We start from the raw sequence: 16455 nt of genomic DNA, 5'->3' as shown, positions 1-16455 counted from the left end.
AGCTTTTTATTTAGTTTATTGGCAGTTTTTAAGTGTAAACATATGCATCTTACGTGTCATTTTACATATGACGTAGACCATAAACACATATTCGACGTAATTGCAGCTTAAGTACGTCGTATGTTATTTCATCACGATCTGGACTTTGACATTTGAAATAACTTACGTTTACGACATTAGTAAATAATAAATATTTTATGGAAAGTCAAACACGTCAAAGGTGTAATTAATCTTGTTTGGTGCGTCTAGAGATTTCACACTTATAAATAATCTCAAGTTATTATCTTGTTAATTTTGAAGCATTTTTATTTTGTATACTCTTAAATATATAATGATGTTTTTAAACGACATACAGCCGCGCTTTTCATTCAATGTATATTACCTTTTTAGCGCAATTTCCTTACTGGAATTGCGATTATTAATTCGTTATTTCTGGATGGATGAATGAATGGATGTGTGTCCGCAGCTTTACCGCAGCTTTAAGTCGTATCTCCTCCTCAACGAAGCAATATCGAGGACTAGTTCCAAAAGCAAATATGTTAAGCAAGTTTCGAGGATGATTGTGGGCCAAAACAATTCCCGGAATTCCTTCCTGGATTTCCCGGAAAAGCCAAAAAACCTCGAAATTTCTGGATGTATGGATGTGTGTCCGCAGCTTAAAGTCGTATCTCCTCCTCAACGAAGCAATATCGAGGACTAGTTTCAAAAGCAAATATGTTAAGCAAGTTCCAAGGATGACTGTGGGCTAAAAAAATACCCGGAATTCACTCCTGGATTTCCCGGAAAAGCCAAAAAACCTCGAAAAAATGCAGTTTTGGCCCATATCTCGGAAACCAGACCATAATTCTGCCATAATTTAGAACAATATTGCCGAAGAAAGTTTTCAAAAATGTCCTTTCGTTCGGTCACAATTTTTTTTAAAAAATTACATAAACACCTATAAACCGATCGTTCTCCTAGCTTGAACGCATCCCAGCATTATACGTCTTTGTGATCACTATCTATTTTTAGATAACATAAGGAAATTGCGCTTAAATTGTCACTAGACTTTTTATTAACTTTTTTATTGTTTAAATACGTAAATTAAATGGTTAATATTCCGAATACTTACGTGAGTAAATATCAATACGTGTTTACTTGCTTCAGCATTGTAGCGGCCATATTGAATGTTTCTAAATCTGGCGTTGTGTGCCACGTAAGGTGAGAGTTTTAGATTTTAAATACCGACACGTTAGCGGGAAATCCCGTTTTTTGTTGGCATTTAGGCTAAAGCAACACAGGCCTACTCAATTATTGTTTTAATTGGACATATTGAATTTGTATTATTAGCCAACAGCATCACACATGTTAGATAACAAGCTGGATGAAGTCCTTTTTAAAACTATTCCAAGAAGCGACTATGATGAGTAGTAAGAAGTTTAATTAGTCTTTATACTTTAACATCACTGCTGATCTAGCCTATCTAGGCCTATACTGTCTACTATGGACTATTTTAAACTGTACACCGGCACAGTTATAAGCTAGATCACATCATCATACAATCCTTAAAATATTCAAGGTAATCGGCAGCAACGTTTATGAATTCCTTATTTAATTAACCACAAAATTCCCGATGTTACATGTCGAAAAAAAGCTTTCAGCTACGTGTTAGCTATGAACATTAATAACCTTCATGGCTGGGCGATTACTTTAAAATTTTTAAGTTCATAATTAGAAAAATTTAAAAACCTATAAAAGTAATAAGTAATCTAACAATATATAAAGCTTATAAAGATTATTATTTATTTTAAACTAGTTACACGTAGTTCTCAAGACTTTGGACACACCGCTGTTAAATCTACACGTTATACAAATTGAAAAGAAAAATGGTTGTCACGCGTGGTTGGCTGCAGTGGCGGAATTAGAAAAAAGGGCCACCCACAAAAAATATTTCTGGGCCCCCCAATATATATATATATATATATATATATATATATATATATATATATATATATATATATATATATATATATATATATATATATAAACAGAATACAAACATCGAATAGTCATTTCTGGCTTGATCGGGTTTTTTAAAAAAAAAGGTTTTTTTTTCAATTTAAACAAATTACAACATGTCATGTGTGCATTAATCTATTTTGAATTATTATTTTTTTCATTCAATATGTTTGCTGTAATACTGCTTGCCCTCTAGGATAAGTCGGTCAAAAGAATATCGAGCATGAAAGCTTTGTATGTGTAATGGTTTCTTGTGTTATGTTTATTTTTTATTTTTTTATTTGTATTATTTGTTTAAAATATATTTCCTTTTTGTGCTATGCCAATGTGTAGTATGTATTTAAAAAAAATAATAATTAAAAGAAGTAATTGTTTTTTAATTTGTTTAGTACAAATATATTAAAAGGAGCTTATGAGCACCCCAATTAAGGTCAAAAATGCAAGAAAATTATTTTTTAAACTAAAAACAATTTATTATGGTCGGCAGTGGGCCCCCGCATTGCGGGGTCTGGCGGCACTGTAGTTCCGCCCCAGGTTGGCTGAAACCATTGTTTAACTTCTACTGATTATTGTATCCAATATTAACATGATTTTCTTACAATTTCTCGTATCTAATTATTGTATCCAATATTAACCTGATTTTCATTCAATTTCTTGTATCTAATTATTGTATCCAATATTAACCTGATTTTCATACAATTTCTCGTATCTAATTATTGTATCCAATACTAACATGACTTTCATACAATTTCTCGTATCTAATTATTGTATCCAATATTAACCTGATTTTCATACAATTTCTCGTATCTAATTATTGTATCATATATATTGACCTGATTTTCAAACAATTTCTTGTATCTAATTATTGTATCCAATATTAACCTGATTTTCATACAATTTTTCGTATCAAATTATTGTATCCAATATTAACCTGATTTTATACAGTTTCTCGTATCTAATTATTGTATCCAATATTAACCTGATTTTCATACCATTTCTCGTATCAAATTATTGTATCCAATATTAACCTGATTTTCATACAATTTCTCGTATCAAATTATTGTATCCAATATTAACCTGATTTTCATACAATTTCTCGTATCAAATTATTGTATCCAATATTAACCTGATTTTCATACAATTTCTCGTATCAAATTATTGTATCCAATATTAACCTGATTTTCATACAATTTCTCGTATCAAATTATTGTATCCAATATTAACCTGATTTTCATACAATTTCTCGTATCAAATTATTGTATCCAATATTAACCTGATTTTCATACAATTTCTCGTATCAAATTATTGTATCAAATATTAACCTGATTTTCATACAAGTTCTCGTATCAAATTATTGTATCCAATATTAACCTGATTTTATACAATAATAACCTTACGATTGGCTGTCTCTCCCCTGTTTTTAAAAACATTTCTTGGTGTTTAATAAGTTCATATATTTATAGTTGTTAAACCATTGACAAAATAATATAAAGCCGTCAATAGCAGTACTGGTTGCCATGGAAACCTCGAAAAGGTGTAAAGCTAACACCTTTTCAAACCAATATAATTTTGTTCCCATAAGGAATTTTTAAAAGCGGATGAAAGATTTAAATTTCTTAACCCAAACTGTGCATTTATAAGTTTGTTCATTTCAATATCTATTACTCAATTTTTAATACAAATGTTTACGTAACTTTATGTAAAAAAATTAGGGGGTGGTACCACATAAATATTAATATTTTCTAAAGTATTGTAGTAAACTTAATGTACAAACGTAGTTTTGTAGACGGTATAAATAGTGCTAAATGCATGTGGAATGTTTTAGACTTGTATGACAAATGGTTCCAAATCTTAGCGATTTGAAAATTAAATTGAACTTTAAGTGAAAATGCGAAGTTGAGAAAACGTGAAACGAAAGGTTGAAAACGGCACTGTGCGTTTCCTCTTCTAAAAAAAAGAAAAGATTTTTTTTTGTAAGCAGAAAATATTTATATAACAGGTAATTAATTAATGACTACTAAGTCATACACATTCTATCATTCGATTGTTATTCACAGAACAACTATCATCAAACCAGATTAAGTTTTGTTTGTTAGCTAGAGTTCTCTAATCAATACAATGTCTATCCCTACTTAAATTGAGATGAGCCATAGATTACAAATCTTCATTCAACCGTGAATAAAACATCTGTGTAGATAGGGTCAAGTTCAGAGCCTAAGTGAATGCTTATCAGCTATCCGATCTAGTATTTACATTTTAATTCCTTTTATAATTAACTTCTCTACCGCATATTTAACTAAATACGTAACAAAAGTTGAGTTTGTTGTTTATGTTAGAGTATTTTTACTTACGATTGATATAAACAATAATGCTTTTAACGTCTATAAATAATTTATGCTATCAAAAATACAACCCACAACAATAAACATACAAAATTTTATACTTTTTAACAAATAAATCAATATATTTCTAAAAAGATTTTTATGACTTTTTTCTGTGACTTTATTTCTATGACTTTTTTCCAATAAAATTTTTCCATTGTGACTTTTTTGTGTGACTTTTTTTCTAGCAAAAACTGTGACTTTTTTTCTGTGTTTTTTTTTCCTGTGACTTAACATGCCGTAACAAGATTATAAACCGCCAGTTGGTTGAATGGCGAGAAACTCGGAGAATGGGATGAGAGGGATAAAGGGGGTGGACTTCGTACATTCTTTAAACTGACAGACATGTCCATGACAAATCGTTTCAGCTTAGTATAAAGCGTACGAAACAGTGTTTTATAGTGTTCCAGTGACAATCAACAGTACATTTATTGGCAAAGTTTCAATTATTAAACTTAATGTTGTTGTATAACTTCAAAACAACAAATAGAAGAGTATAAACTAATGATGTAAACAAACGAAGTCAGGCGATTGTTTTGTTTATCTAGAAACAAGATGGCTGCCTAGCACACGTGGTTAGTTGCAACCGATCGTAGATTATTATGATTTACTGTACTATTGTCTGGTTGGTCAAACGTATCAAGGAATCTCTTCCAATTCATTATTTTTACACGCATGACTTATATGGAGTTTGCCATCAAATTTTTATTTGTAGAAAACAACGTTTATCCCACTTATTCGTAGAAAAAAAAATGAAGGTCGCTACAACGACAAGGACTTGACAACATGACCATTTCTACCAATACGACCGTTTTAATGTACCCAATACACAACGACCAGCAGCAGTAGGATAAATATATCTATGCACATAAATTAAGTGGGAAATCGGTTTGCCGCGTTTTCGCGACAGTCGGCGATTAAGGGTTAGATCTTGAATCTTACTTAGTCTAGACTCTACTTTCTAAAGTCTAGGTTTAATTTATATTTAGCACTAATAGCAGTAAAACTAGAACTCAATCTAGAGATCTAGATCGAGATCTGTGTTGAGAGCGGACACATTGGATAACCAAAAGGTAAGACCAAATGTAACGCAAGATAGATCTAGAACAAATGCTATCGCCCAATCGCTAGCACAAATGAAGATCTGCTTTCGATAGCCAGACCAATTGTAACTTGTATAGCCGTAAACAACATTAAATAGGCCGAATTATAAAGTTTTGTAGAATGATTACCATTTCAGCACAGAGATAGAACAGGAAGTAAACGTAAACAATATTAGATAGGCTGAATTATAAAGGTTTGTAGAAAGATTACCATTTCAACACAGAGATAGAACACGAAGTAAACTAGATCTAAATGGTAAATATAAGAAGTGACGTTTGAGTGTAGGAAATGGGGCGAAGCCGCGTCAGTCCTGAGTTTCTTCCAGGCATCTCTTCCACCCCCCCCCCCCCCCCAAACGAAATTGTATTTATATAGAAAATATATACTATTTCCAGTTTCCGCCTCCCCCCCCCCCCTCCGGAAAATGTTGAACCTCCACCCCCGAAAATGTAAAGTGTCGTGTCCCCCCCCCCCCCTCCGGAGAAAAAAGTCTGGAAGAAACAATTCTCCAGTCCCAAGGTCGTCCTTACGAGTTTGTCAAATTTGATATGTTCTGTGGTATAAATAGGCCGCATTGAAAATTGGTGATTAGGTGCTCTTTAAATTATTCGTGATAAAAATAATTCCTGAATCTCTTTAAGCCTGTTTTCAGAGGCGTAGCGAGGAGGGGGAGGGGGTGCGGGGTGCGGATCGCACCGGGTGACATCATTTAAGGGGGTGACACCAAGGCGAAAATAGCAAAATATATAGACAAAAATGATAATTCCACTTAATTAAGTGATCAATTCGAGTGTTAACTAGTGTTTTAAGAGGTTCAAATCGAAAGTTTGGGGGGGGGGGGGGGGGTGCAAAATCGAAAGTTTGAGGGGGAGGGGTGCGAATCCAAAGTTTGTCCCCTGGAAGGGTTGCTACGCCTCTGGGGGTGAAGCCATTATGTACCGCACTGGGTTACACCTGACCTCGCTACGCCACTGCCTGTTATTAACGTATCGCTTAATCATTGGTTCTTTTTTGCCCGTGTCATATAGTCTTCAAGTTGAATGTGCTTGGCCTATAGAACAGATATGACAGAAAGCAATGTCTTTTTGATAATAATTGTCATCCAAAAATTTCACTCCTTTCAAATGTGCATATTTCAAAACTTTTTTTTTTCTATAAAGCCCATCACATATCTCTGCTGGAAAAAAAAAGGTTTATTATTAAAAGAAGAGCAAATACTAAAAATATGGTTGGAATTGTTTTATTTAAAAAATAGCAGCCTTTCAAGAGTTAAAAAACTGCAAAATGAGGAAGAATAAACCGGGAGTGATTTCTCCTAAACTTTTTCAAATATTCATAATAATGTATAACACTACGGAAGATGGCAACTAGTGATATAGTATAGACATAATTTTTATTCCATTTTTAATCACTTTAACTTTTTAAAATAGGATAAAATCTCGTAGCAAAAATAATTGCACACCAAGTGAACCTCCAAATAAAATGTGCATAATAGTGCGGGATATTAATTCAGATGCGTTTTTGGAGAAATCGGAAATAGCGTAAATTACTACTTCCGCTCAACGAAAATTACTCACAATTTTACAGTAGGCAGATAATTATTTCTTTTACCTACTTGAAAAATTTCATTTATCTATCTAAAATAGTACTCAGGTTATAGGCTTTTAAAATTTCAAAGTAGAAAAAGTTCCACATCCGTTTACTACGGATATACAAATGTGATATAATACTTATATATAAAATTTCATCATTCTAGCTTTAACGGTACTCCAGTTATCGTGTTTACAGACACTCATACGTACAAACATACAAACACACACACACAGACATACGGACATGATTGCAAAATTATGTTTTTCCGACTCAGGGAGGTGTAAAACGTTGAGATTTGCAAAAATCTCGATTTTTTTTTGCACGATTTTAAAACTTTCTCTACACTCTGTATATACGAGACAGTAAAAAACATTTACGAAAAGTAGGTCGCAAAAATACTGTTTTTGTGTAAATTTGTAAAGCTTATTGAAAACTTCTTGTGTTTCCGAGGTAACTGGTCAGTATCCAACTAGTCAGTATCCAACTGGTCAATATCCAACTGGTCAGTATCCAACTGGTCAGTATCCAACTAGTCAGTATCCAACTGGTCTGTGTCCACCATGTGATCTGTCAGTGTCCATCATGCCAAGTGTCAGAGCCCTGCTTGTCATTTATCAAGAATCATCTTATCAACTGCTTTATCCCATTGTGGTTCATGTAATTTAAATTTACAAACGTTTACTCCTCAATTTACAATTATTACAACTTAACTTACAATTATACGTCAACATAAAATAAAAAATCAACTTATAGTTACACCTCAGCTTACAACTACAGCTCAACGTCCAGCCCACAAACAACTTTATCCAACCTTTAAAAAAATAGATGCTATTACATGTGAATACATACACTGATAAGCATATAACAATGTTTTAAAACATCGATAAATACAAACTTTCAGAAGAAAGATATACAGGCAAAGCTTCAAACACATAAGAAAAGAATCTTTGCTTTATCTAATGCTTGAGTGTTATCTATTGCTCATGTTCATTATCAAAAAAAAAATGAGCAGCCGTGTTTTAAAATTAAATTAGAAAATTTAATTTAGCCTCAACCTCCGCTTCACACCCCATCATATCTGGGTGAACTCAGGGACGTTCTACTGATTTGAACCCGGATTCGCACTCGAGACTTTTGGGTTAGCTGCCTAGCTCTCTACCGTTAGACTACGCCTCCCCTTTATAATTTGAATGCAATGTTTTGATATGTTGAGGTTTAGCTTGATGATCAATATATTTGGCGTATTGAGTACATTAATAGTTTTGGTACAAATTGGCCGCATATTCTGTCGATGGAAAGAAGGGATTGGCTAATACCGTTAAAGATAAATAAGAGCCTTTTCTAATATTCGCCTGCAATGTGTTAATTCAATGGTCATTTCTAAATGGCTTTGCAAAACACCTGAATTAAATTGTTGTTTTGTTGTATGCATACAGGACGAGTCTTTGAAACCCTAGTATATTTCACCATTTCAGACCTTTAGATGTTGGGTACCAAAGTTGGCTCTTTTGTAACGCCTTGCCAGGTCCGGTGCTCTGATGCCCTCAGCACTTCTGTAAACAAAATCTAGCCCAGTCCCACATATTGCCCAGTCCCACATATTGCCCAGTCCCACATATTGCCCAGTCCCACATATTGCCCAGTCCCACATATTGCCCAGTCCCACATATTGCCCAGTCCCACATATTGCCCAGTCCCACATATTGCCCAGTCCCACATATTGCCCAGTCCCACATTTTGCCCAGTCCCACATATTGCCCAGTCCCACATATTGCCCAGTCCCACATATTGCCCAGTCCCACATATTGCCCAGTCCCACATATTGCCCAGTCCCACATATTGCCCAGTCCCACATATTTCCCTGTCCCACATATTGCCCAGTCCCACATATTGCCCAGTCCCACATATTGCCCAGTCACACATATTGCCCAGTCCCACATATTGCCCAGTCCCACATATTGCCCAGCCCCACATATTGCCCAGTCCCACATATTGCCCAGTCCCACATATTGCCCAGTCCCACATATTGCCCAGTCCCACATATTGCCCAGTCCCACATATTGCCCAGTCCCACATATTGCCCAGTCCCTCATATTGCCCAGTCCCACATATTGCCCAGTCCCACATATTGCCCAGTCCCACATATTGCCCAGTCCCACATATTGCCCAGTCCCACATATTGCCCAGTCCCACATATTGCCCAGTCCCACATATTGCCCAGTCCCACATATTTCCCAGTCACACATATTGCCCAGTCCCACATATTGCCCAGTCTCACATTTAGCCCAGTCCCACATATTGCCCAGTCCCACATATTGCCCAGTCCCACATATTGCCCAGTCCCACATATTGCCCAGTCCCACATATTGCCCAGTCCTACATATTGCCCAGTCCCACATATTGCCCAGCCATCTTTACATTTGGTACCATCACCCCACCCCCCTCCCCCTCCCTTTCTCCCTTTCTCTTTTACCAGGGCTGCCTTCAAAAAGTCGCGGAATATATCTCGTGTCTATAATAACTAAGATTTTTTTACCAATTCATTACCAAGCAAATCTTTTTAAAGGCCGATTATGTTAATAAATGTTTTACATTCTTCTGTGCAGACATCAGACATTAGACATCAAACATCGGACATCGGACATCGGACATCAGACATCAGACATCAGACATCAGACATCAGACATCAGACATCAGACATCAGACATCAGACATTAGACATCAGACATCAGACATCACACATCAGACATCGGACATCAGACATCAGACATCTAATTTGTATGACCCGTATCCGGAGGTCTTTATTAATATATTTGGTGTTCACGCCTCGCATCTAGAAAATACCAATAGCGTATGACAAAAATACGTTGTTAAAGCTCCTTTTCTGCTATATGTAGCTTGAGTTCCATTATATGAAGAAAGTTTAACAGCATTTTCAATGATTTTGTCACTCGAACATTTACAAAAATATATACTTCGCGTTTTAAATAGATATAAATAATTTTTCGAATCTTTCTACAAGTGTCCCTTAAGTGGAAAGCTAGCAGGATAGAGAACTTCCCCATGAATCACCATGTCCAAAATGTAATTTTTACATATGCAATCAAGTTAGGTAAAAAAAAACGGACACAACAGAGATCTAGAGCATTCCTGACATTGCTAGTGTAGAAAAAAACCAAACATGAAGCTGAGGCTATTTTAAGTAACGTTTTGAAATAGCCCTAGCCCTAGGGGTCAACTTAGTATCTATTGGATACCTTTACTAATGTTAAGAAAGACACTCACGCTTTTCTTTATAGTTATTTAAATAGTAGTCTATAATTTATTTTCTACTTTTTAGTGCATTATTACATAAAAGCTTGTTATTAAAACGTTTTTTATGAATTTTGTTTTTAACTTTTCAGCACTGATCTAAAACTTGTCTATTTTGCTATATTTATTTACTTACACGTATTAAATCGTATCGCCTAGAGCAGTGGTTCCCAACCTTTTTCGAGTGGCGACCCCCTTTTATAAAAAGTAAGTGACCCGCGACCCCCATAGAATTAAAAAGCCGAAATTAGTAAGGAAATTAATAAGCATTAAAATAAGATTTTCTAGTAAGGTAGTAGACTTTCAATATGAACTACTCTTGATAACTGTTTTAATAGCATGAGTAAAAATGCATACTATTCACTAAACCTTCGTGGTTAAGTTTTTAATTTTTAAAAAAAATTTTAACGCCAACTTATGTCATTATAATCTATATATATAATTCTCTTCTGGGATCAGTTAGAAAACAAGCTGCAAGCGCGCCTTTACAGTCCCCTCTCTTCCTCTCTATCACTACCACCCCCACCCCCACATGATCTGGTGAGCGGTGTTCACTCTGTTTACATTTTACAATCATAGAGACGGGTTTGGTGACGGCTATTAGGGGCAGATAATTTAGTTTGAAACGATTTTAAACCGAGAGGAGGTTACTGAGACGAGGCTGCTTTCACGTGGGGGGGGGGGGGAGGTTAGTGTTTTTAAGCAAATATTTTCAATGGCAGCATTGGTACTGTCGAATTCACAAATTATAAATTACTGAAAAGTAGAAAAAAAAAACAACTAAATAGCGGCGTATGATACGCAGCGGGTCGGCTCGATATCTTAATTTTATTTTTAATCGAAGAATAGTGTTGAAAATATATTCTCGAAAAGTCAACCAATTTTACGTTTGGGTATGAATGGTGAATACTACACCAAAATTGTGTCTGCAGTTTTTCATCTTACTCGGAATCATTCTGCAAATCAAAGAATTCATCTTGTAATTCATCGGGAATGCTGGCAACATCAAGGGAAGAAGAGAATGGGTAATGCATAAATGCAGATTCTTCTTTTTTTCAGCTCAGAGAAATAGCGATGCAGTTCGTTTTTAAGAGATTCAAGATGCCCTGAAATCGCTTCTTTCAAAATTTTAATTATCTCACAATCAGATTCATCTACCACACCGCAGAGTTTCTAAAATTTACAATATTTCCAAGATTTATTTTCTTTACCGATTTTGCAGTTTAGGTGAAAATGCCCCGAGATTATCATGGAAAGTTATAATATTCGTTCATTTTCCCTGAAGCTTCAAGTTAAGCTTATCTTGATGTTCGAACACATCTGCTAGGTATGATACTCTCTCCAACCACTCTATGTCGTTTTAAGTATACCAAAAAGTCTTGTTTCCTTTGCACTTCCAAGAACAATTTGATTTCAGATTTCAATTCAAAAACACAACAACAATTCGTTTGACAGCCAGCGTACTGTAGTGTAGAAGAGCAGAACCTCGTGATCTATATTAATGTTTTTGCTCAGTTCTTTGAAGGCTCCAGATTTTATATAATTTACGACTTATACTAGCAATGGACTCTTGATGTCGATTGGTTAGGGCAGTGGTTAGGGAGCTAAATCTTTTCTGTTTTCTGAAAGCCCGATTTTGAGCTAAACATAGATGGCGCGCAATCCGTACAAACCCCCACAGCCGTTCTAACCCATTTTAATCATCCAGTTTCAAAAAAGGTATTTATTTTCTCCATGCTATCTTCACAAAAGAGCAACTCTTCTTTGCTATTGTAACACATATGGTTACCAGCCAAAGGGGGATAAAACTATGAAGTTTTTATTCATTGGGTTGCGGCCCCTGTGGGACTGCAACTGAACTGTTGACGTTTTTTTATGCTTTTGTGAGCGAAATTACCTGTGTTCCATGTCATGTGACATGTGCCTAGTCGTGTCGCACACGCAAGGCTGCTGTCTGTGGACCAAGATGTAGACCTAATGAAGGTAGTGTAGATATATAAATTATGTTTGTTTAAATACTTATGTATTCCTGCTAGTGCTGCATGTGCACACTAGTTAGGGTGATGTATTAAATTAAGTATTTATTTTGTAGTACTACTTATTGGTACTTGTTGGCAGTACTGTGTACTGGCCGAAAACATAATTTATTGTACCCGTGTATATTGTAGCTTACACGTGGTGTTGTCCTGAATGTAACTTTTTTATTTTACATTTGTTTTAGGGCTACAGTTCTGTTTCTATTTTGATCTTTTGATCTTTTGATCTTTTGATCTTTTGGTCTTTTGGATTGTTTGGATCTTTTGGTCTATCTTGGCTAGTTCGTTTTGTACTACTGTGTTGCATCGCCGTCATGGCTCGATGCTATAAATAAACGAGTACTTGACAACAACTGTCGGCGTCGGTGTGTACTTAATCTCAGGGTCAGCCCGTCTTAACCACAACACCTCAGTGGGTAAAAGCATCCCCACTGAGTGAGGGTTACACTATCATCCGCGTGAATATAGACACAGACCAGCAACTGCGAACAAGAACTCACGTCTGTTGATTTATCAACTTGAGAAGCAAACAATGGTGAAAGCTTAATTTCAATAAAAATGTGTTATTTAACATTTACGTACATGCAGCGTTTGATGAGATTTTCTCCTATTGTTTTTTTTTTTTTTGCTTGGCATTTTCTATCGCGACTTCATTTGATGCTTGCACTAATGCTGGTGAAAACTTCTTGTTCGATCAAGTCTCTGGCGTTTACAACTAGCTTCTTACCGACGAAAGAACTCCATATATTTTTTGGTGTGTTCCGAATGACGTTTTAGTTTTGAAGATTTCATAGATTCGTGACTGAGAACAACTTTGTACAGTGCGCTTTGTTTCTTCTCTATTACATTTCCAGTGATGTTAATGAAGACGAATTTCAAAAATTCTAAATATTTATGTTTTGTTTCAAATTACTAAGGTTTAGTATACCAGTTGGCGACCCCCCAGAAAGACTTTCGCGACCCCCAGGGGGGTCGCGACCCCCAGGTTGGGAACCCGTGGCCTAGAGGGATGAGGCAGTTATCGCACGACACTAAACAAACGCTAGAACTAATTATTTATTTAGCGCATACTTATGTACTGTCTATTAATTAAAATCCTCATCCTTCGTTAATGCTTTGTCACAGAAACAAATTAAATCTACAATATTGCCCCTTTAGATTGTAACTCAATATTTACAAACTTTTGTTTCCTTAGTTCTAGTTGTTCTACATTAGTTTTTCACTAAAAAGCTCTGAATAAGAAAAAGCCGAAAATCACTGTTTTAAAATTTGTATATGCTTTAATGCAGGGGTCTCCAAACTCCGGCCCGCGGGCCGGATGCGACCCGCGAGGTCCTCTCATCCGGCCCGCGGATATCTTTTTGTCCACGGAAAAGATTTTTGTTGGAGGTAGCTCAGGAACTTTGCCCAGAAAGTTCAAAACAATTTGAAAATGTATCTTTGGGTGCAACTACTATTGCCCGCCTTGTTGCAGTCATTGGTGAAAACATCGTGACTCAAATAGTGAAAAATGCAAAAAAGTTTCAGAATTTTTCAATTGCAATGGATTAGTCGCTGGACAGCTGTTCCACCTCTCAACTGCTTGTGTTCATTAGAGGTGTAAATGAAGACATTAACATAAAACAAGAGCCGGCTTCCCTACATAACAATGACATGTATGACACTTTTTACCGGAGAGGGTATATTCAATGAGTTTTAAAAAATGCGATTATAACTTGGACTGGACTAACCTCAGCTGAATGTTGGTGGAGGAAAGTACATGAGGGGCATAAAGAAAGGCTTGGTTGGACAAGCGAATGAGAAAAACTTGTAAACCTCTATAGCCTGATTACACTGGACGTGCTAACCCAACCCTTACTGTTAAATATATCAGAATAAAAAGTTTAGGGAAAGTTTACTAACACTTTTACTTATCAAAGACTGATACATGTCGCAGCGAACGGCCGGGAAAATGGCGCATTCGATTTTTTGCACGATTACAATACTTTCTCTTTACGAACAAGTAAAAACAGGGTAAATAAACCGGGAATGATCTCCCCTAAACTTTCTCGAATATTCTAATATAAAACTACGAGGGATGTCAACTCAGGACATAGACAATATTTATAACCCATTTTTAATTACTTAAACTTTTTATAATAGAATGGAATCTTGTAAAACAAAAAGAATTGCACACCAAGTGAACGCCTAATAAAATGTGCATAATAGGGCGGGATATTATTAGTACTTTATAAATTTAAGTGCGTTTTTTGAGAAATCGGAAATAGCGTAAATTAGTACTTCCGGTCAACGGAAATTACTCAAAATTTGACAGAAGGTAGAGAATTAGATCTTTTACTTAGGCCTACATGTGAAATTTCATTTTTCTATCTGAAATAGTACTCAAGGCTTTTGAAAAATTCAAAGTAGAAAAAGTACCACTTCCGGTTATCGGAAATCGCTCAAAAGTTGATACGGATCTACGATTTTGATAAAATACTTATAGATATATGAAATTTCATCAACCTAGCTGTAACGGTACTTAAGTAATCGCGTTTACAGACAGACACACACACACAGACACACAGACATACGGACAAGATTGCAAAATTATGTTTTTCAGTATCAGTGAGGTGTAAAACGTCGAGATTTGTAAAAATTTCTAATTTTTTTTGCACGATTACAATACTTTCTCTAGATCTATACTAAACTATATTTCGTATATACGAGAAAGTAAAAAGCAAAACTGTAGACCAATAGCTGAATGTTCCGGCAGGGGATAAACACTAGGCCTATATATATTGCCCAAATAACATTTAGAACTAGATCTAGTTGTTTTTGTGTTTTTTCTTGTTTTTTTACATTAAGATCTCTATAAATTTCACATAAAATTATTTTTAAAGCAGATATTTTATTGAAAAAAAAAACATTTTAGTAAAAAAAAAAGCATAAAACCCCTAAATTTAAGTGCAAAGTATCAAAATATTTTGCAACCAAAAATATTGATTGCAAATGTTAATGTATCAGCCTTGCACTTACCATATTATCTGGCAATAAAGGATTTGAAATATATAGGCCTAACCTAATGAATGTGTACAAGAGTTAGATGTAAGCAGTAGACCTAACACAAGACCGTCGTTTTCTCGCATAAGTGTTTCTCTTTTCTAACTGCTTTCAAATCTATTTTTTCTAAAATTAGTTGTTTTACTAAACTCAACTGTTTTAAAATTATTAAGATAGTAGGCCTATTTATTTAAATCTCGTTTTTTAATTTTATCTGATGTACAAGTCTAGAGTCTAGAAATCTAGACTTAAAGTTAAAGTCTTAAAGACTTAAAGTTAACTTGAACTTGAGTTAAAGTAAAGTCTTAGACTCTAAGACTCTAACTCTAAGACTGATTTATTGTTTATTGAATCAATTGATTGTGCATTGTAATACTACTACTAATAAAAATTATTAGGCTCAATTATTAATTATTAATTAATATTCTTTTTTAAATGTACTTTCACTTTATTAGTACTTTTACTTTGTTCTAATAGTTCTATCATAAATAATATTAATATTTAATAGGCCCTAACCTAATTCTTATTTCAGCTTTTCAGATTCTTTGTTAAGCTAGATCTAATCTAGGCTATATATTACTATATAATATAATTAATAATTATAATTTAGGCCTAGTATTCATAAATTTAATTAACATTCTTTTTACTATTAATAGTATTTGAGATTTGATTGACTATAATAATGAGATGGAATGTCTCAGTTGTTTTTAATAAGATTGAATTTGCAGTTGCATACCTACTGAAAGATGTCAAGCTGTTGAAAAAGAGAACAACTTATCATGGGGGAGAACATCATAGCCATCCTGAATCCACAGTTTCCCTTTCAACCATTAGAAGAAGAGGACTCTACAAGCCATGACCTATCACTGAGTGAGAGAGTGGTTGTTGGGAGTGAGGATGTGAGTGTTTTAAATGTTTCTACTTCTGAGGTGAATGAGAGAGCAGTTGAGATTGACAGACTTGTGGCAGAGAAGGAAACTGCTGTGGCT

The sequence above is a fragment of the Physella acuta genome, unplaced genomic scaffold (assembly GCF_028476545.2).
Source record: "Physella acuta isolate Inbredline_101_S28 unplaced genomic scaffold, ASM2847654v3 ptg000258l, whole genome shotgun sequence".
Classification (NCBI taxonomy): Eukaryota; Metazoa; Mollusca; class Gastropoda; family Physidae; genus Physella; species Physella acuta.
Note: the sequence above shows the minus strand (reverse complement) of the source record.